The following is a 21445-nucleotide window of genomic DNA, read 5'->3' as shown; positions in this document are numbered from 1 at the left end:
AATATAGATGTATTTCTATTTAATAAATTACCCCCTAATTGTATTATTATTCGGGGGTAGGGCTAATATCTTTATAGTATATAGATTCTAGTGTATTATACTGTGCCCTGTATTTCCCAATAGACAAATAATCCCCTGACCACCAGGCCCAGGTTGTGCGCTGTCAGAACACGGCGGCCTCCCCTATCTGCCCCGCTTTGTACTATTGCTTATTCTGACCCTAGGGCTGGGTTCACATCCCATTTTTGCCATCCGTTTAATGTATACCAAAAACATATACATTAACAGATGCCTCAGACTGATGCCGTACAGTGGCGTCCGTTCACCATACAGTTACAATGTGAAAAAAAACATATACGTTAACGTATGTATTTTTTACTGGACTCTGCAGGATTCAAAAACGTAGAGTGCTGCACATTTGAATACATCAAACCAATAGGAAAAACGTGATGTGAACCCACTGGGGGAGGACGGGGGCGTACTCAAATTTGCTGTGTGACCCAGTCAGTTCCAGCTACATTTCTGAAAAGCTCCTTCTCTCCTCCAGACCCGGACCAGCGGTGACATCGTAACGTGTGTCTCACTGCTGAAGCGGGCCGGAGGAGGAGTGCATGGAGATGAGCTGCTGTTAGTGAATGACAGGACCGCCTGCTCCCCTGCGCTCCAGCAATGATAGGTATGTGAGGGGGCCACTGGGGGGTCATTACACTGTGAGGGCCCCTTACACAGTATAATGACCCCCAGTGCCCCCCATTTAGTATAATGATCCCCAATGACCCTTTATTCAATATAATGACCACCATACAGTATAACCCCCAGTGTGGGGGCCATTATTCTGAATGGGGGATGACTGGGATCATTATTCTGAATGGAGGGCCACTGTGGGGTCATTATACTGTGTTTGTGGGGCATTGGGGTGGTTATTATACTGTGTGAAGGGTCCACTGGGGGTCATTATACGGTGTGGGAGCCACAGAGGGACATGTAAATGTTAAAAAAATGCCTCAAGGGGGCCTACTGGGATTTGTCGCCCATGGGCCCACATGAACCTGTAGCCGGCCCTGCCTATGACCCACACTGGAGTTGGAAAAGAAAATTCAAATGTCGAAATGGAATTTTCTTTTTAATTTTAGCATGCATTTTGCAGACACTAGATGAAATTAAAATGTTAAAACGTTATTTTAATGTTGGCAGATTTTACCTCCCATACCCCCGAACTGGATGGACAGATATATTTTTTCGGCCTTATAAACTATGTTACCTGGGCACGTTCCAGCACTGGCTCATTTCTTGCCAGTCACCACTCTGGTCAGTGGAGGGGGAGATCTGGGATGGAGCATGCATCAGACTGACTGACAGCCGTGCAGCACACACATAATATATACAAGCACACACAGAGCTCTGCTGCATACACACCTGATTATATATTCTAAGGGATCGTCTCTATTCAGGGGGTCACACTCACAGATATCTTAGCAGACACAATTATAATGTCCAAACTCGTGTTTTATTCCAGACGTTTCAGCAAAACAGGTTATGAAGTCACAGCTTCAACTTATCACGTGTGACATCCACACAAAATAACAAACCCTTGCCCGGCGAGGCTCTAACTAAACACATAAGCATAGTATCCCTGACTCACCTAGAGAGCCCTGTTCACACATGGAACACAAATGCGGCTTTCCTCAGCCATTCAGTCCAGCAACCTGCAGGCTGTGACACTTCAATACCTTTTGGGGGATTGTGGCCCAGTAGTCCTCCCGACTCTGGCCTCGTGATCCTTGTTTCACAGGCGTCACCGCGCCCCCCAAAGTTCAGGCTATCGCCTAGCCTCGTGGCCCCTTAGCCCACCCGGCTGGGACCACTCACACAGAGCCTCACCGGGACTCTGCTTCACAAGACACTCCAGAGTGAGACCCACCCAAGATCCAGTAGCAGGATTAAATAGGATCCCTGGACATGAGCATGCCTCAAGGCCCGGACTGGAACCTGGGGAAACAACACCTCAATGTTCACATTGCCACATTGTGACAATAGAAATACCTATCAAGGATCCAAGGATAAGGGTGCCTCATATTCTCCCAATAGTGGAGCTCCTCATCCTTCTTTTCCAGAGCAGAGTATAGGACCAGGAGACTCCGGCGGGGCGGGCGGCGCCAGCACAAGTGGAGAAAGAGAGAGGGCACCCAGATCCCAGAGACCAAGGACTGTGAAAGAAAGGAAGAAAGCATAGTGGTAAACATCTCTTCAACCACACTTACTAATGAACATATTCATGTGTTAAATAAGGGACTATCCTTTTGCCCCGTTGCCACAACCAACTGGTTCAATGTAGAACTAGACCTACAAAGGTTTTATCGTATGATCAAATTGAAGGTGTGGGCTTCTGAGCAACAGGATAGACCCCTGATTGATAATATGAGAACAAGTGAATTGAGCCTACAGGGTACGGGACTGTTTCTTAAAAGTGACTTTAATCCTGTGTCACACCATCCTGCCATCGAGGCCTTTACTCTGGCAGTAGGGCGAGACATAGAAAAACTGAAACATGAAGTGATAGTGAATCCTATGGGCCATGCTAATATGACCTCTGAGGATATTAAAGCCGTTAATGATCTGTCTGCGGACCACAACCTCACCATCAAGTCTGCTGACAAGGGTGGTGGGGTTGTGGTAATGGACACAGATCTTTACGTGCAAGAAATCCTATCACAGTTGGCTGATAGAAATATATACCAGCGGGTCTCCAATGACCCTAAGTTCAATTTATTGAGAGAACTCAGAGATATGTTAATACAGGCTAAATCCGGTGGCATCATAGACGAGAAATTGTGTAGTTATTTACTATGTGAAAAACCGATAACTCCAATACTATATACCCTTCCAAAAATACACAAGAATCTACGTGCTCCCCCTGGCCGGCCCATTGTGTCCGGCAGTGGTTCTCTGTTTTGCAATCCAGCGATTTTCCTTGATAGGATCTTGCGGTCGTTTGCGGTGTCCGCTAGATCTTATATAAGGGATACTAGTGATTTTTTATTGAAGATCAAGGACCTGAGGGTCCCAGATGGTGCAATTCTTGCTTCCTTTGACGTGTGTAGTTTATACACGTCAATCGAGCATAAATTGGGTCTCCATGCAGTGGAATTATGTCTCTTGCGGACGGCATATACAGAAGAATGCAGGATATTTTTACTTGGATTATTGAGATTCATTCTCTTCAGGAACTACTTTCTATTTCAGGATGACTACTATGTACAGTTGAGGGGGACCGCGATGGGGTCCAATGTGGCGCCCACCTATGCAAATATATATATGACACACTTGGAGGATTCCTACGTCTATGGGTGCCACCACTTCAGCCGTGTGCTGGGGTGGTGGCGCTACATAGATGATATTTTTTTGATATGGGTGGGCGCCATAGAGGACCTCATGGCCTTCCACTCGTTCCTAAATGAGATTGACTCTAGCGTCAAGTTCACCTTGATGCATTCGCACGACAAATTATAATTTCTTGACACAGAGGTGGTGATCCAGGGTGATACCCTGTCCACTGACCTCTTTGTGAAGCCTACGGACAAAAATACGCTTGTCAGATATGAGAGCCATCATCCGCGGCCAATGATCAAGTCTCTCCCCTTCAGCCAGATGTTACGAGTGGCCAGATAGTTGATGAGGGTCCGGTAAGGGACCAACGACTAGCAGAAATGGCTAGAAAATTTCGGTCCAGGGGTTACCCTAAAAAACTGGTCAGGGAGAGTATTAATAAAACCGAGGTGAGGATGAGAGATGGTGACCCTGTGAAGTCTAAGAATTTAACACATAGGATACCGTTAGTTACTGATTATTGTATTAGTAGCCCTCGGTTGTCCACTATTGTCAGGAAGCACTGGCCGATTCTAGCCAGTGGTTTTGATAATGTAGAGGAATTTAAAATCCCTCCATTATGCTCTTTTCGGAGAAGCCGAAATTTAGGTGACAAACTAGTCAGGTCAGATGTTGGATCCAGGAAGGTCGACTGTAGCACGTATTTCGGCTCTACACGGAGGGGCTGTTATCTGTGCTGCAGTTGTGTGAATTGCCCCTATATGATTAGGGGTGATTCTTTTGTAAATCCAGCCTCTGGGAAGACAGTTCGTATTAAGCAATACTTGACATGTGATTCAACCTATGCAATTTACATGCTATCTTGTCCCTGTGGACTATGGTATGTTGGGGAAACAACCTGGGATGTCAAAACAAGGTTGAACCAGCATAGGTATACTATAAGGAAAAAGAGGCTGGATTTACCTGTACCTAAGCACTTTACAGAAGCAGGCCACCAAGAAAAATTTAGGATATTTGAACAAGTGCCCTTACCCAGACGGGGTGGGGACAGGACGATACGTCTTAAAAGGAGGGAGCTCTATTGGATTTTCGAGCTTAAGACTCTTAAACCAGGGGGGCTCAATGTTGATTTCAGGGTGGTTTGATGTCTCTGATTTTTGTTTGTTTGTTTTCTCTCCCTATATGTATGTCCATTAATGTGGGTTGTCCCAGTGATGTGTAGTTCCCCATGTTTTGTCATTCCTTGTGGGGTTCTGGGAAATTCAGCCTCTCTCACGTGTAAGGTTGTCTATAAGTGCAATTGATATATTATAAGTTAATATCTAAAATTGTTTCTATATTTTTGTAGATGAACGTGAACTCATATCTTGTAATGGATTACCTCTTTGAATACTGGAAGACGGCAGGACTGGACCGGCATTTAATAATTGACATTATTTTTTTTTAATAATATGGTGTGGATGAGCGGATACCTGGGGCCCGCCGCTGTGGGTGGGGCTTGGTGACACATGCGGTCTGTGACAGCGAGTTTCCCTATAATACATACAGGGGGGGAAGGTGACTGCGGGCATGACGCATGTATTGAGTGATCACAAGTGCTTGCTTCTCCCTATGAGGTAGCTGGGACATGGAGTCACCTTACGGTGACATCTATGTGTACCGGACCCTTTGTACTTTGCTGCCTCCGATTGGCTTTCCAGACGGAGGTTGCATGGACGGAGAGTACAGGTGTGAATGTACAGTCGTGGCCAAAAGTTTTGAGAATTACATAAATATTGGAAATTGGAAAAGTTGCTGCTTAAGTTTTTATAATAGCAATTTGCATATACTCCAGAATGTTATGAAGAGTGATCAGATGAATTGCATAGTCCTTCTTTGCCATGAAAATTAACTTAATCCCAAAAAAAACTTTCCACTGCATTTCATTGCTGTCATTAAAGGACCTGCTGAGATCATTTCAGTAATCGTCTTGTTAACTCAGGTGAGAATGTTGACGAGCACAAGGCTGGAGATCATTATGTCAGGCTGATTGGGTTAAAATGGCAGACTTGACATGTTAAAAGGAGGATGATGCTTGAAATCATTGTTCTTCCATTGTTAACCATGGTGACCTGCAAAGAAACGCGTGCAGCCATCATTGCATTGCATAAAAATGGCTTCACAGGCAAGGATATTGTGGCTACTAAAATTGCACCTCAATCAACAATTTATAGGATCATCAAGAACTTCAAGGAAAGAGGTTCAATTCTTGTTAAAAAGGCTTCAGGGCATCGAAGAAAGTCCAGCAAGCGCCAGGATCGTCTCCTAAAGAGGATTCAGCTGCGGGATTGGAGTGCCACCAGTGCAGAGCTTGCTCAGGAATGGCAGCAGGCAGGTGTGAGCGCATCTGCACGCACAGTGAGGCGAAGACTTTTGGAAGATGGCCTGGTGTCAAGAAAGCCAGCAAAGAAGCCACTTCTCTCCAAGAAAAAACATCAGGGACAGATTGATCTTCTGCAGAAAGTATGGTGAATGGACTGCTGAGGACTGGGGCAAAGTCATATTCTCTGATGAAGCCTCTTTCCGATTGTTTGGGGCATCTGGAAAAAAGCTTGTCCGGAGAAGAAAAGGTGAGCGCTACCATCAGTCCTGTGTCATGCCAACAGTAAAGCATCCTGGGACCATTCATGTGTGGGGTTGCTTCTCATCCAAGGGAGTGGGCTCACTCACAATTTTGCCCAAAAACACAGCCATGAATAAAGAATGGCACCAAAACACCCTCCAACAGCAACTTCTTCCAACAATCCAACAACAGTTTGGTGAAGAACAATGCATTTTCCAGCACGATGGAGCACCGTGCCATAAGGCAAAAGTGATAACTAAGTGGCTCGGGGACCAAAACGTTGACATTTTGGGTCCATGGCCTGGAAACTCCCCAGATCTTAATCCCATTGAGAACTTGTTGTCAATCCTCAAGAGGCGGGTGGACAAACAAAAACCCACTAATTCTGACAAACTCCAAGAAGTGATTATGAAAGAATGGGTTGCTATCAGTCAGGAATTGGCCCAGAAGTTGATTGAGAGCATGCCCAGTCGAATTGCAGAGGTCCTGGAAAAGAAGGGCCAACACTGCAAATACTGACTCTTTGCATAAATGTCATGTAATTGTCGATAAAAGCCTTTGAAACGTATAAAGTGCGTGTAATTATATTTCACTACATCACAGAAACAACTGAAACAAAGATCTAAAAGCAGTTTAGCAGCAAACTTTGTGAAAACTAATATTTGTGTCATTCTCAAAACTTTTGGCCACGACTGTACATGGTGTATGGACCTGTAAGGTAGTAAATCTGAGTGTATAAATATGGGGATGAGGTGGTGAAATGTGGAAGTGGTGTTTGCCACTGATTTGGATTATACCGCTGGACCCCCTGCGCTACGGCTGTGTAACTGAGTAATCAATATTATGACAGGTCCGTTGCCAAGTGTGAGTGTCATGTGATTGTTCACATGATTGTCGTGCCTGCTGCCCGATACCCGCCCACTTTGGGAAATGAGCATGTCCAGTCCGCTTGTGTTGCCGCGCGGCCATTTTGGTTGTGGGCCGCTGGTCTCTGCTCACTTAGATAATCTCGCGGGATGTAACATATCCCGCGCATGCGCAGTGCCGAGTTCCGGACGCCGAGCGAGTACTGCGATCTTCTGATGTATATGAGATATCCACAAGTAAATGATTATTTTTTATGAATTTTTAATTAACACAAGTATGGGCACCTGTAAGTGATGACTAATTAACCATATGTATGCACTATAACTATTTGTACTGTTGATTTTATCTATCACTTGTAACACTGTTTTGTATAAATTGTAGTGTCTGACTACATTTTGTATATTTTCACTATGTATAACTAAGATTCACTTGAATTTTTCTATATTTATGTATTAATTGGATTGTAATTATGTATCTAGATTGTTGTAAATTTGCATGCTTTATAAGCACCTGATTTTGCACTAAACACTATGGCTTGACAAAGGCTCCAAAGAGAGAGCTGAAATGTTGCTATTCACATATGGGTGAATAAAATACCCTTTTGCTTTTTACGGAGATTTGTGTGCTGCCTTGGATTCTTTTTCTACATATATCCAATTAGGACCAAGTCCGTGGCCCTCTTCAAGGAATTGCACCTACTGGAATTGTGTGCTGCTCATCTATTTTTTACTTCATATATATATATATATATATATATATATATATATATATATATGCGCATATACACACACACACACACACTACTCATTGGCTTTCGGGTGAAATTTATGGAAAACATAATATCACCGTAGCGTGAACTTTTTACATCATGAAAGTCGGGAATTTAAGTAGAAGCAGCAATGGTGATTTCCCCATCTCAAATTATGGAAACAAAAGCCAACACCAGTGCTGGGTATACCCCGCAAAATTGTCAGTGTCTCAATCACTTGTCATGTGGCTTCAATTAGCATCAATTGTTCACAAGTCAACTTATTGTCCTACTCTTCTTGAAGGGCTGCCCTCAGGTCATTGAGCTTCTGGGGTACAGAGTTTTGAGCCTCTACATGGTGACTCAGTTGATCCCATAGGTTTTCAATGGGATTCAGGTCTGGAGAAAGTGCAGGCCACTTAATTCCCTAATGATGTGACCTCGATGAGCTGGCGCATTGTCGTCCATGAAGAGGAAATTAGGCCTGTGTTGTTCATGCAGAGGCACAATGACTGGATTAATGATGTTCTTCAAGTAGTATGGGCTTGTCACTGGACCATTCACAAAGTGTAGGGCAGTTCTGTATTGACTAGACAAACCTGCCCACACTGTAACACCACCACCACCAAAGGCTCGTCTGGTGACAACAGTAGTGGCTGATGCATAGCTCTCTCCTTGAGGTCTCCAACATCGTTGACCGCCATAATTTCTGCTCAACTTGAATCGACTTTCATCAATGAACAGCACTGAGGCCCACTGGTCCATCGTCCAATGTAGATACTCCCTGGCCCATGCAAGACGATGAAGCCTGTGCCAGGTGTTTTGGTCAAGTACTGTTGCAGGTCATCCAGCACACAGACCACACTGATATAAACGATTTTGAATGGTCTGACGTGACACTTGGGTGCCTCTCACCTCCCTTAAATATGCCTAGAGTTCTGTGCCATTCATCATCCAGTTCCACAGGACATTGTTCACAATGAAGATGTCATCAGTGTGGAAAGTGGCCAAAGTACATCCATTTCTCTGCCTTTGTGTTTCTTCCAGTCTCTCTGATACAACCTGTTGATGACACTCTGTGACACTCGAAGCTCAGTGGCTACTTCAGTATGAGAACATCCTACTTGAAGCCTTACAATGGTGAGGAACTGTTGCTCAATTGTTAGGTGTCGTCTTGGTCTCATGATGTCAAAATGTGAACAGCATGATGAGGAGGACTGTTTAAATACCAATTCTAATTGAATCAGGAAATTTATTGGGCCATTCATGGATCAAATACCTGTTGTGAATTTTGCCCTTAAGCTCCTTGTTAGAGAACAGCAAGTTGTGCAAATAGTATTGAAACATTGAAGAGTTGAACATGTGCATTCAAAAGTTTAGAGAAGGTCACATTAAGTTCACCTGTAAAGGTGCATTTTAGGTTCATCCTGAAATTTCACCCACAAGCCAAATATCCCAAATTATATCTATATATATATATATATATATATATATATATATGTATAACACTGATGACCCGGCGTTGCTCGGATATTTATTTATTTCAATTTTATATTAAATAACAGTGACTTTCACAATGGCCTCACCTTTAACAGTGACCACCCCTTTAACAGTGACTTTCACAGTGGCCACCCCTTTAACGGTGGCTGCCCTTTTAACAGTGACTTTTGCAGTGGCCGCCCCTTTAACGGTGACCGCCTAACAGTGACTTTCACGGTGGCCGTCCCTTTAACAGTGACCGCACCTTTAACAGTGACTTTCACAGTGGCCGCCCTTTTAACAGTGACCGCCCCTTTAACAGTGATTTTCACAGTGGCCGCTCCTTTAACAGTGCCCGCCCCTTTAACAGTGACATACGTCATATGACTGAATGTTTCAGGACCTGCGAACTGCTAACACCTGTGATCAGTTGTTATGGCAACCTGGAGTAGGACCTGCGAGCTTCTATTGGCTGATAAGGGACATGTGACCGTGCTAATGGCAGTTAGGATTTAAGTGAAAGGCTGACAGGCTTGTATTGGATAATGCAGGAATATCTCGGGAACAGTACGTCCTAGAGAGCTGTGACCCCCGCAATAATTCTTTCCAGGTAGCAAGGGATGTGTATACCAAGTTTAGTTGAAATGGATGGTTGTGTTTTTGAGTTTTCACGTAACATACATACATACAGACACACATACATACGTGCTATATATATATATATATTGTGGTAAGGTGAACAGAAAAGTGTATGGTAAAGTCCTGGAAGGGGTGTATATCCCACCCAGCTTCCTCAACTGGGTGAGGTAAATAAAATCCAGAAGGTTAAAATGGTCTCAGCAATGTGTAGGTTGCTGAGACAGTTTTGTTAAGTTTATGGGCTGGATTTTATTGGACTGGGAGAAGGTAGGATTGGTAGAGGGACCTCCCCAGTCCACCCCATTCCAGGACAGGTTTTCCCCTAGCCTGAGGGATCCCCAGCTGAGGCCAGCTGGGATCATCAAGGGGAAATAAAGCACAGTCCAGGCTGTCAGTCTGGGGAGAGGAATGCCTGGAGAAAGCCTGGGAAGCTGGCTGCGCTGCTGGCTAGAGAAGCCGAGTTCTCTGTGTGACCTGTGTTCAATAGGTGAGATAGGATCTTCACTGTATTAGCCAGAGCCCAGACGGGCAGGTGTTTATTTTAGTTTGGTTTCTGTTTTGTGGTGTTGGACCTTCACCCTACCCAGTGAATTATAACTGGGATGCCTGTATTGCCGGAGTGTGATAAATAAAGCAGCATTTGGACTTTAACCCTGTGGTCTGCAAGAGAATCTGTCATCGCCGCCCAACCTGAGAGTGTAACCCCTTACAATATATATATATATATATATATTTTTTTTTTTATATTGTGACAGTGAAGCTGCCAGAGGGCCATATGATGGCCATTGAAATAGTGTATCTCAGCCTGGGTTAGAACATGAAAGCCTGGGAAAATAGGTTTTTCCCACTGTCTGGAGCAGCTAGGCCGGTAATGAAGGTAATTAGCAGCCAACTGAGGATCTCAGGTAAAGGTGGGCTCAGCTCCTCAATCAGGGCTCCCTGTCTGGGGAAGGAACAGGCTGCGCCAAGGCCTGTGGGAGCCGGGACCCTCTAACCCTGTGTGGGGTAAGCACGGTGCTGTGTTTTGGGGAGCTGGGTGGTAGACCCAGATCCTAATAGAGCGGGAGAAATACTGTGTAGTCAGTGGCTGGACGGCGGAGGATTTGTATTTATGATTTAGGTTTGGTCTGCTTAAAGTGACCATAAAGCTGGTCATGGCCAGTTTGCACCCAAATCTGCAGTGTCGGAGTGGCTTCTTGAGGTGTGCCAACCGTCTAAGCGGAGAAGACGGCGATCCCGGAGAGCTAAGTGATCCCGAGATGTCACTATATATAATTCCTGATTAGATAAACAGTTATAAGTTTGTGCTCAGTTACTGTATCAACTCCTGATTACACAAACAGTTCTTATACTTCGGCCCCTTTCACACTAGCGTTTTTCTTTTCGGTTATTGAGTTCCGTCACAGGAGCTCAATACCGGGAAAAAACTGATACGTTTTAGGCCGAATGCATACGACCGTGGAACACTGGCGCGAGCGGTCCGTGGTATCCCGGCCTGGCGTCCTGCTGACAGCAGGAGCGCACTGAGTCATTGGTTGCTATGACGCCGTGCGCTTCGTGCCGCCGCTGCACTACAGTAATACACTGGTATGATCTATACGAGTGTATTAATCTAGTGCAGCGGCGGCATGAAGCGCACGGCGTCATAGCAACCAATGACTCCGTGCGCTCCTGCTGTCAGCAGGACGCCAGGCCGGGATACCACGGACTGCTCGCGCCAGTGTTCCACGGTCGTATGCATTCGGCCTAAAACGTATACGTTTTTTTCCGGTATTGAGCCCCTGTGACGGAACTCAATAACCGAAAAGAAAAACGCTAGTGTGAAAGGGGCCGAAGTATAAGAACTGTTTGTGTAATCAGGAGTTGATACAGTAACTGAGCACAAACTTATAACTGTTTATCTAATCAGGAACTGATATAGGAGCTGAGCACTTTGGAACAATATACACTGCTCAAAAAAATAAAGGGAACACTTAAACAACACAATGTAACTCCAAGTCAATCACACTTCTGTGAAATCAAACTGTCCACTTAGGAAGCAACACTGAGTGACAATCAATTTCACATGCTGTTGTGCAAATGGGATAGACAACAGGTGGAAATTATAGGCAATTAGCAAGACACCCCCAATAAAGGAGTGGTTCTGCAGGTGGTGACCCCAGACCACTTCTCAGTTCCTATGCTTCCTGGCTGATGTTTTCGTCACTTTTGAATGCTGGCGGTGCTTTCACTCTAGTGGTAGCATGAGATGGAGTCTACAACCCACACAAGTGGCTAAGGCAGTGCAGCTTATCCAGGATGGCACATCAATGTGAGCTGTGGCAAGAAGGTTTGCTGTGTCTGCCAGCGTAGTGTCCAGAGCATGGAGGAGCTACCAGGAGACAGGCCAGTTCATCAGGAGACGTGGAGGAGGCCGTAGGAGGGCAACAACCCAGCAACAGGACCGCTACCTCCGCCTTTGTGCAAGGAGGAACAGGAGGAGCACTGCCAGAGCCCTGCAAAATGACCTCCAGCAGGCCACAAATGTGCATGTGTCTGCTCAAACGGTCAGAAACAGACTCCATGAGGGTGATATGAGGGCCCGACGTCCACAGGTGGGGGTTGTGCTTACAGCCCAACACCGTGCAGGACGTTTGGCATTTGCCAGAGAACACCAAGATTGGCAAATTCGCCACTGGCGCCCTGTGCTCTTCACAGATGAAAGCAGGTTCACACTGAGCACATGTGACAGACGTGACAGAGTCTGGAGACGCCGTGGAGAACGTTCTGCTGCCTGAAACATCCTCCAGCATGACCGGTTTGGCATTGGGTCAGTAATGTGGGGTGGCATTTCTTTGGAGGGCCGCACAGCCCTCCATGTGCTCGCCAGAGGTAGCCTGACTGCCATTAGGTACCGAGATGAGATCCTCAGACCTCTTGTGAGACCATATGCTGGTGCGGTTGGCCCTGGGTTCCTCCTAATGCAAGACAATGCTAGACCTCATGTGGCTGGAGTGTGTCAGCAGTTCCTGCAAGACAAAGGCATTGATGCTATGGACTGGCCCGCCCGTTCCCCAGACCTGAATCCAATTGAGCACATCTGGGACATCATGTCTCGCTCTATCCACCAACGTCACGTTGCACCACAGACTGTACAGGAGTTGTCAGATGCTTTAGTCCAGGTCTGGGAGGAGATCCCTCAGGAGACCGTCCGCCACCTCATCAGGAGCATGCACAGGCGTTGTAGGGAGGTCAAACAGGCACGTGGAGGCCACACACAATACTGAGCCTCATTTTGACTTGTTTTAAGGACATTACATCAAAGTTGGATCAGCCTGTAGTGTGTTTTTCCACTTTAATTTTGAGTGTGACTCCAAATCCAGACCTCCATGGGTCGAAAAATTTGATTTCCATTTTTTTTTTTTGTGTGATTTTGTTGTCAGCACATTCAACTATGTAAAGAACAAAGTATTTCAGAAGAATATTTAATTAACTCAGATGTAGGATGTGTTATTTTTGTGTTCACTTTTTTTTTTTTGAGCAGTGTATATAGATATTAAACTGACATATGAATGTATATGAGAAATAACCAATGAGGAACATTTGTACAATAAGAATATATACGCTTAAGGTTGTTCTTACTTATTTCCTCCATTTCCTTCAGTAACCTGTATAACAAAAGTATAAATACCTAAGGTTGTTCCTACTTATTTCTCTACAACAAACTTGCAGGGAAATGGAGAAACAAAGTACTTTATTAATAATATAATTAATGAATTACAATTCATATTTTACACAATAATCAGTTTTTATAATAATTGTGCACATATATATTATATTCACTGGACGCATCCATCGATTGTTGACCTTTATGTGTACCTGATCGATGGGTCTGTCCCTTTATTCACTTATGTATGCAAATGTCAGATATATATAATTATTTCATTTGCCTTATTATGCACTTCTTTTATTGTATTTTATCATGATTCAGATGTTGTCATTTTTGTAACACGCCCACTGGGTGTGGCATGGTCACATGATTTGTATACTCATTAATCACCTATATATTTGCCTTCACTTGGTTTGTATCTCTGCTTGAGAAAGGCTCACTTTTGGAGCCGAAACGTTGCACCGTATGGTTGAATAAAGAAAACTTCACTTTTATCCTGCTGGAGTGCCATCCATTTATTGGGGTAACAGGTCGATTCCCCTGGAATGTGGACCCACCCTTTTTTGATTGCAGTCAGTGCCGCCATTTTATCTATATCTATATCCACACACACAGTACAGACCAAAAGTTTCTTTATTTTCCTGACTATGGCATCAAAACTATGAATTAACACATGTGGAATTATATACATAACAAACAAGTGTGAAACAACTGAAAATATGTCATATTCTAGGTTCTTCAAAGTAGCCACCTTTTGCTTTGATTACTGCTTTGCACACTCTTGGAATTCTCTTGATGAGCTTCAAGAGGTAGTCCCCTGAAATGGTTTTCACTTCACAGGTGTGCCCTGTCAGGTTTAATAAGTGGGATTTCTTGCCTTATAAATGGGGTTGGGACCATCAGTTGCGTTGAGGAGAAGTCAGGTGGATACACAGCTGATAGTCCTACTGAATAGACTGTTAGAATTTGTATTATGGCAAGAAAAAAGCAGCTAAGTAAAGAAAAAAACGAGTGGCCATCATTACTTTAAGAAATTAAGGTCAGTCAGTCAGCCGAAAAATAAAGTAAGGGCTATTTGACCATGAAGGAGAGTGATGGGGTGCTGCGCCAGATGACCTGGCCTCCACAGTCACCGGACCTGAACCCATTCGAGATGGTTTGGGGTGAGCTGAACCGCAGAGTGAAGGCAAAAGGGCCAACAAGTGCTAAGCATCTCTGGGAACTCCTTCAAGACTGTTGGAAGACCATTTCAGGGGACTACCTCTTGAAGCTCATCAAGAGAATGCCAAGAGTATGCAAAGCAGTAATCAAAGCAAAAGGTGGCTACTTTGAAGAACCTAGAATATTACATATTTTCAGTTGTTTCACACTTGTTTGTTATGTATATAATTCCACATGTGTTAATTCATAGTTTTGATGCCTTCATAGTCATGAAAATAAAGAAAACTCTTTGAATGAGAAGGTGTGTCCAAACTTTTGGTCTGTACTGTGTGTGTATATATATTTATTTTTTTCTTTCTTTTTTGTTTTTCTTTATATACATATTTTTTATCTTATTATTTATTAACTAATAAATTGAATATTTGGAAAACAGACATATTTTCTCTGGTGGCCTCCAAATGAAGTGTGCCTGACTACAGTCACAAATGAAGTTGATATATACACTGCTCAAAAAAATAAAGGGAACACTTAAGCAACACAATGTAACTCCAAGTCAATCACACTTCTGTGAAATCAAACTGTCCACTTAGGAAGCAACACTGAGTGACAATCAATTTCACATTCTGTTGTGCAAATGGGATAGACAACAGGTGGAAATTATAGGCAATTAGCAAGACACCCCCAATAAAAGAGTGGTTCTGCAGGTGGTTACTTGACCACTTCTCAATTCCTATGCTTCCTGGCTGATGTTTTTGTCACTTTTGAATGCTGCCGGTGCTTTCACTCTAGTTGTAGCATGAGATGGAGTCTACAACCTACACAAGTGGCTCAGGTAGTGCAGCTTATCCAGGATGGCACATCAATGCAAGCTGTGGCAAGAAGGTTTGCTGTGTCTGTCAGCTTAGTGTCCAGAGCATGGAGGCGCTACCAGGAGACAGGCCAGTACATCAGGAGATGTGGAGGAGGCCGTAGGAGGGCAGCAACCCAGCAGCAGGACCGCTACCTCCGCCTTTGTGCAAGGAGGAACAGGAGGAGCACTGCCAGAGCCCTGCAAAATGACCTCCAGCAGGCCACAAATGTGCATGTGTCTGCTCAAACGGTCAGAAACAGACTCCATGAGGGTGATATGAGGGCCCGACGTCCACAGGTGGGGGTTGTGCTTACAGCCCAACACCGTGCAAGACGTTTGGCATTTGCCAGAAAACACCAAGATTGGCAAATTCACCACTGGCGCCCTGTGCTCTTCACAGATGAAAGCAGGTTCACACTGAGCACATGTGACAGACGTGACAGAGTCTGGAGACGCCGTGGAGAACGTTCTTCTGCCTGCAACATCCTCCTGCATGACCGGTTTGGCATTGGGTCAGTAATGGTGTGGGGTGGCATTTCTTTGGAGGGCCGCACAGCCCTCCATGTGCTCGCCAGAGGTAGCCTGACTGCCATTAGGTACCAAGATGAGATCCTCAGACCCCTTGTGAGACCATATGCTGGTGCGGTTGGCCCTGGGTTCCTCCTAATGCAAGACAATGCTAGACCTCATGTGGCTGGAGTGTGTCAGCAGTTCCTGCAAGACGAAGGCATTGATGCTATGGACTGGCCCTCCCGTTCCCCAGACCTGAATCCAATTGAGCACATCTGGGACATCATGTCTCGCTCTATCCACCAACGTCACGTTACACCACAGACTGTCCAGGAGTTGGCAGATGCTTTAGTCCAGGTCTGGGAGGAAATCCCTCAGGAGACCGTCCGCCACCTCATCAGGAGCATGCACAGGCGTTGTAGGGAGGTCATACAGGCACGTGGAGGCCACGCACACTACTGAGCCTCATTTTGACTTGTTTTAAGGACATTACAGCAAAGTTGGATCAGCCTGTAATGTGTTTCTCCACTTTAATTTTGAGGGTGACTCCAAATCCAGACCTCCATGGGTTAAAAAATTTGATTTCCATATTATTTTTTTTTGTGTGATTTTGTTGTCAGCACATTCAACTATGTAAAGAACAAAGTATTTCAGAAGAATATTTAATTAATTCAGATCTAGGATGGGTTATTTTTGTGTTCCCTTTATTTTTTTGAGCAGTGTATATATATATATATATATATATATATATATATACACACACACACACACACACACACACACTGAGTCAAACAGTCAGAGCACCTTATACATAGTGAAGAAGGGAAGTGAGCCACCAAGTTGAAATATCTTATTCTATCTGAAACACCAGTCTTATAAAATTTCTCTTTATAGGCGGATTTGTCTAAAGAAGCATTGCAAGAACGGATCAGTCTCTCCGCTTTGCGAGACGGATCCGTCCATCCGCATGACGTCATTGTCACAGTTTTCCCAGTCTGCGCATGCGCAGACTGGAAGGACGGATCCATCCTTTAGTTGTTTTGCAATGTCGGCACTAATGCAAGTCAATGGGAACTAATGCCGGATCCGGCATTCTGGCGACTGATCAGGCATTTTGGACGGACATAATACCGCAGCATGCTGCAGTATTATGTCCGGCCAAAACGCCAGACGATGACTGAACAGAAGGCATACTGATGCAAACTGAACAGATTTCTATCCATTCAGAATGCATTGGGATATGCCTGATGAGTTCTTTTCCGGCAAAGAGCCCTTTTGACGTAATTCTATGCCGGAAAAGAATAACGCTAGTGTGAAAATAACCTTACTCCTTCCGTGGGCCTGGTGAAATAATAAAATTGCTTTTGCTAATGGAAAAACCCAATGTCATCTGTGAAGCGTACAGTAAGTAAACAGTTTTGATAACAACAGGCGATGCCTAGAAAAGTAAATCTCTGCAGGATTCAGTATGCAACTGGGAACCAGAAGCTGTAATCATATATTATCCATTTGGCATTGGTTAAAAACAATAGTGCAATAACGCTGTAATCTTACGCTTAGGGTATACTGTTCCTGTACAGAGTCAAAAACCCCTTTAAAGGGATTTTCAGAGTTTTTTTTATTGATAAAATATCCTCAGGATAAGTGATCAGTATCTGATCGGTGGGAGTCAGACACCTGGGACCCCCCTAGATCAGCTGTAAAGGCATTCCGTTATGCATTCCATCATAGAAATGCGTTATGGTCCGTGGTAACGGAATCCATAACGCAATTTTGATTTTACCACCAAACGAAGCGTGAACGAATTTCATATTTTGAAATTCGCTCATCTCTAATAGTAAGGCTATATATAGCCTTTTATCATGGGTAAAATTTTACAGAGAAAAACATAAAATAGAAATAAAATTCTAAGTCTCTCCTGGGATTTGAACCAGGGACAGCTACATAGAGGGCTGACCACTTACCTCCAAGCTCCAGCCTTATCATATTGAGAAGTGTGGTTTTGTATACTTAGAAAGCTAATATTATTACTGGTGTCTTTATAATCATATACTGTGCCTGTGAATAAACAACTAATATGTATTTCTAAGGCTACTTTCACACTAGCGTTCGGGGCTCCGCTTGTGAGCTCCGTTTGAAGGCTCTCACAAGCGGCCCCGAACGCATCTGTCCAGCCTTAATGCATTCTGAGTGGATGCGGATCCGCTCAGAATGCATCAGTCTGGCACCGTTTGTCCTCCGCTCCGCTCAGCAGGCGGACCCCTGAACGCAGCTTGCAGCGTTCGGGTGTCCGCCTGGCCGTGCGGAGGCAAACAAATCCGTCCAGACTTACAATGTAAGTTGACACAATATGGCTCAATTTTCAAACGGATCCGTCCCCCATTGACTTTCAATGTAAAGTCAAAACGGATCCGTTTGCATTATCATGAACAAAAAAAAAAAAAAAAATTTTTTTTTTTTGTTCATGGTAATGCAAACGGATCCGTTCTGAACGGATCTAAGCGTTTGCATATGGGTGCGGATCCGTCTGTGCAGATACCAGACGGATCCGCACCTAAACGCAGGTGTGAAAGTAGCCTAAGCATAGAAAACCTGTATTGTCCACATGGTAAGGCTAAATTAAGTAGTTTATATAATGTGTACATGCTAGAACACAGCTCTGCCCTCAGCATATGTCCTGAACATACCAAAGGCTGGTCAGTGTTCCACAAATACCAGATGGGAATGGCCATGGTAGCTAATGGCACCTGGTGTTGGACACAAGTCCTCTCCATTATGTTGACATGGCAGAACAGTCCTGACTGTATTTTAGTGCAGGTTTGAGAGCTGACAGCAGGAGAACCTGAGGGTGGGGGTCAGTAGGAAAATATAAAAAGGTACTGGACTCCTCAGCTACAGTAATATTGATGTATTACCCGAGATAATAGTCCAAAATTGTGGTCAGATTCCCTTTAATCCCATCAAAATTTTTTCTTTTTTTTGCAGTACAGGGCTGACAGACAGAGGGGCTTTTCTGAAAGCTTGCATGACCTTCAACCTTTTTGGGACCCATCCCGATCACAGTAAGAGAAGGAAGAAGGAAATAAGTAAAATACCCCATAGCAGAAGAGGAACTTCCTGGACCAAGGTTCACAATGTGCTATGTAAATTCAGAGTGAAAGGAAGCACCTACCCCAGGCGTGGGAACAGAAGCATACACACTCCGTCCTACTTTAGCAGAAGACTCCTCAGTTCTGGGCTTGGACCCCCATACGTATTACATACACTGCCTGTCCAACAAAAAAAAAAGTCGCCACCTGGATTTAACTAGGCAAATAGTTCTGAGCCTCCTATTGGATAATTACTGGGCGATTATCTTTCAGCTGGCAACAAGTTATTTAACCCCAACTGGTGCAATGAGTTGCTTCTCATTTCTTAAACATTCATGTCAAAAGACACATCTCGTGGTCGTGGGAAAGATGTTAGTCTGTTTGAGAAGGGTCAAATCATTGGCATGCATCAAGCAGAGAAAACATCTAAGGAGATTGCAGAAACTACTAAAATTAGGTTAAGAACTGTCCAACGCATTATTAAAAACTGGAAGGATAGTGGGAACCATCGTATTCGAGAAAGAAATGTGGCCAAAAAAATTAAAATCCTGAATGATTGTGATCGGTGATCACTTAAAGGTTTGGTGAAATCAAATTGAAGAAAAACAACAGTAGAACCCAGGGCTATGTTTAACCACCTCAGGACCGCCGTACGCAGGATTGCATCCTGGCGGCGGCCCTGTCATTCCTCCTGGGCGCGCCGGCGCGTCCTCTCGCGAGAGGAGAGATTTCCTGTGAATGCGCGCACACAGGAGCGCGCGTTCACAGGAACCGGAGGTAAACGAGTAGATCTACAGCCTGCCAGCGGCGATCGTTAGCTGGCAGGCTGTAGATGCGATTTTTTTTAACCCCAAAAAGGTATATCAGACGCTGTTTTGACAGCGTCTAATATACCTGCTACTCGGTCCTCGGGTGGTCCCTTGTGCTTGGATCGACCACCAGAGGACACAGGCAGCTCTGTAATAAGTAGCACCAAACAACACTACACTACACCCCCCCCCCCCCCCTGTCGCTTATTAACCCCTGATCACCCCATCTAGACTCCCTGATCACCCCCCTGTAAGGCTCCATTCAGACGTCCGTATGTGTTTTTGTTTTTTCTTACAAAGTCTCATATTCCACTAACTTGTGCCAAAAAATAAAATCTCACATGAACTCACCATATCCCTCACTGAATCCAAATGCGTAAATCTTTTTAGACATTTATATTCTAGACTTCTTCTCACGCTTTAGGGCCCCTAAAATGGCAGGGCAGTATAAATACCCCACATGTGACCCCATTTTGGAAAGAAGACACCCCAAGGTATTCGCTGAGGGGCATGGCGAGTTCATGTAAAATTTTATTTTTTGTCACAAGTTAGTGGAATATGAGACTTTGTAAGAGAAAAAAAATAAAATAATAAATCATTTTCCGCTAACTTGTGCCAAAAAAAAAAAAATATTCTAGGAACTCGCCATGCCCCTCACGGAATACCTTGGGGTGTCTTCTTTCCAAAATGGGGTCACTATACTGCCCTGGCATTTTAGGGGACCTAAAGCGTGAGAAGTAGTTTGGAATCCAAATGCGTAAAAAATGCCCCGTGAAATCGTAAAGATTCTCATTGGAATTTGGGCCCCTTTGCGCACCTAGACTGCAAAAAAGTGACACACATGTGGTATCGCCGTACTCAGGAGAAGTAGGGCAATGTGTTTTGGGGTGTCGTTTTACATATACCCATGCTGGGTGAGAGAAATAGCTCTCTAAAATGACAACTTTGTATAAAAAAAAAATGGGTATATGGGGTATTTCTCTCACCCAGCATGGGAATATGTAAAAATACAGCCCAAAACACATTGCCCTACTTCTTCTGAGTATGGCGATACCACATGTGTGACACTTTTTTGCAGCCTAGGTGCCCAAATTCTAAAGAGCACCTTTAGGATTTCACAGGGCATTTTTTAGGCATTTGGATTCCAGACTACTTCTCACGCTTTAGGGCCCCTAAAATGCCAGGGCAGTATAAATACCCCACAATTGACCCCATTTTGGAAAGACACCCCAAGGTATTTTGTGATGGGCATAGTGAGTTCATGGAAGTTTTTATTTTTTGCCCCAAGTTAGTGGAATATGAGACTTTGTAAGAAAAAAAAAAATATAAAAAATCATTTTCCGCTAACTTGTGACAAAAAATAAAAACTTTTATTATGAACTCACTATGCCCATCAGCGAATACCTTAGGGTGTCTACTTTCCGAAATGGGTTCATTTGTGTTTTTTTTTTACTGTCTGGGCATTGTAGAACCTCAGGAAACATGACAGGTGCTCAGAAAGTCAGAGCTGCTTCAAAAAGCGGAAATTCACATTTTTGTACCATAGTTTGTAAACGCTATAACTTTTGCGCAAACCAATAAATATACACTTATTGTATTTTTTTTTTATCAAAGACATGTAGAACAATAAATTTAGAGAAATTTATATATAAATGTAGTTTTATTTGAAAAATTTTACAACTGAAAGTGAAAAAAGTCTTTTTTGCAAAAAAAAA

Source organism: Bufo bufo, chromosome 6 (assembly GCF_905171765.1).
Source record: "Bufo bufo chromosome 6, aBufBuf1.1, whole genome shotgun sequence".
In the NCBI taxonomy this organism is placed as follows: Eukaryota; Metazoa; Chordata; class Amphibia; order Anura; family Bufonidae; genus Bufo; species Bufo bufo.
The sequence above is the reverse complement of the archived record's forward strand: the minus strand, read 5'-3'. Positions refer to the sequence as shown.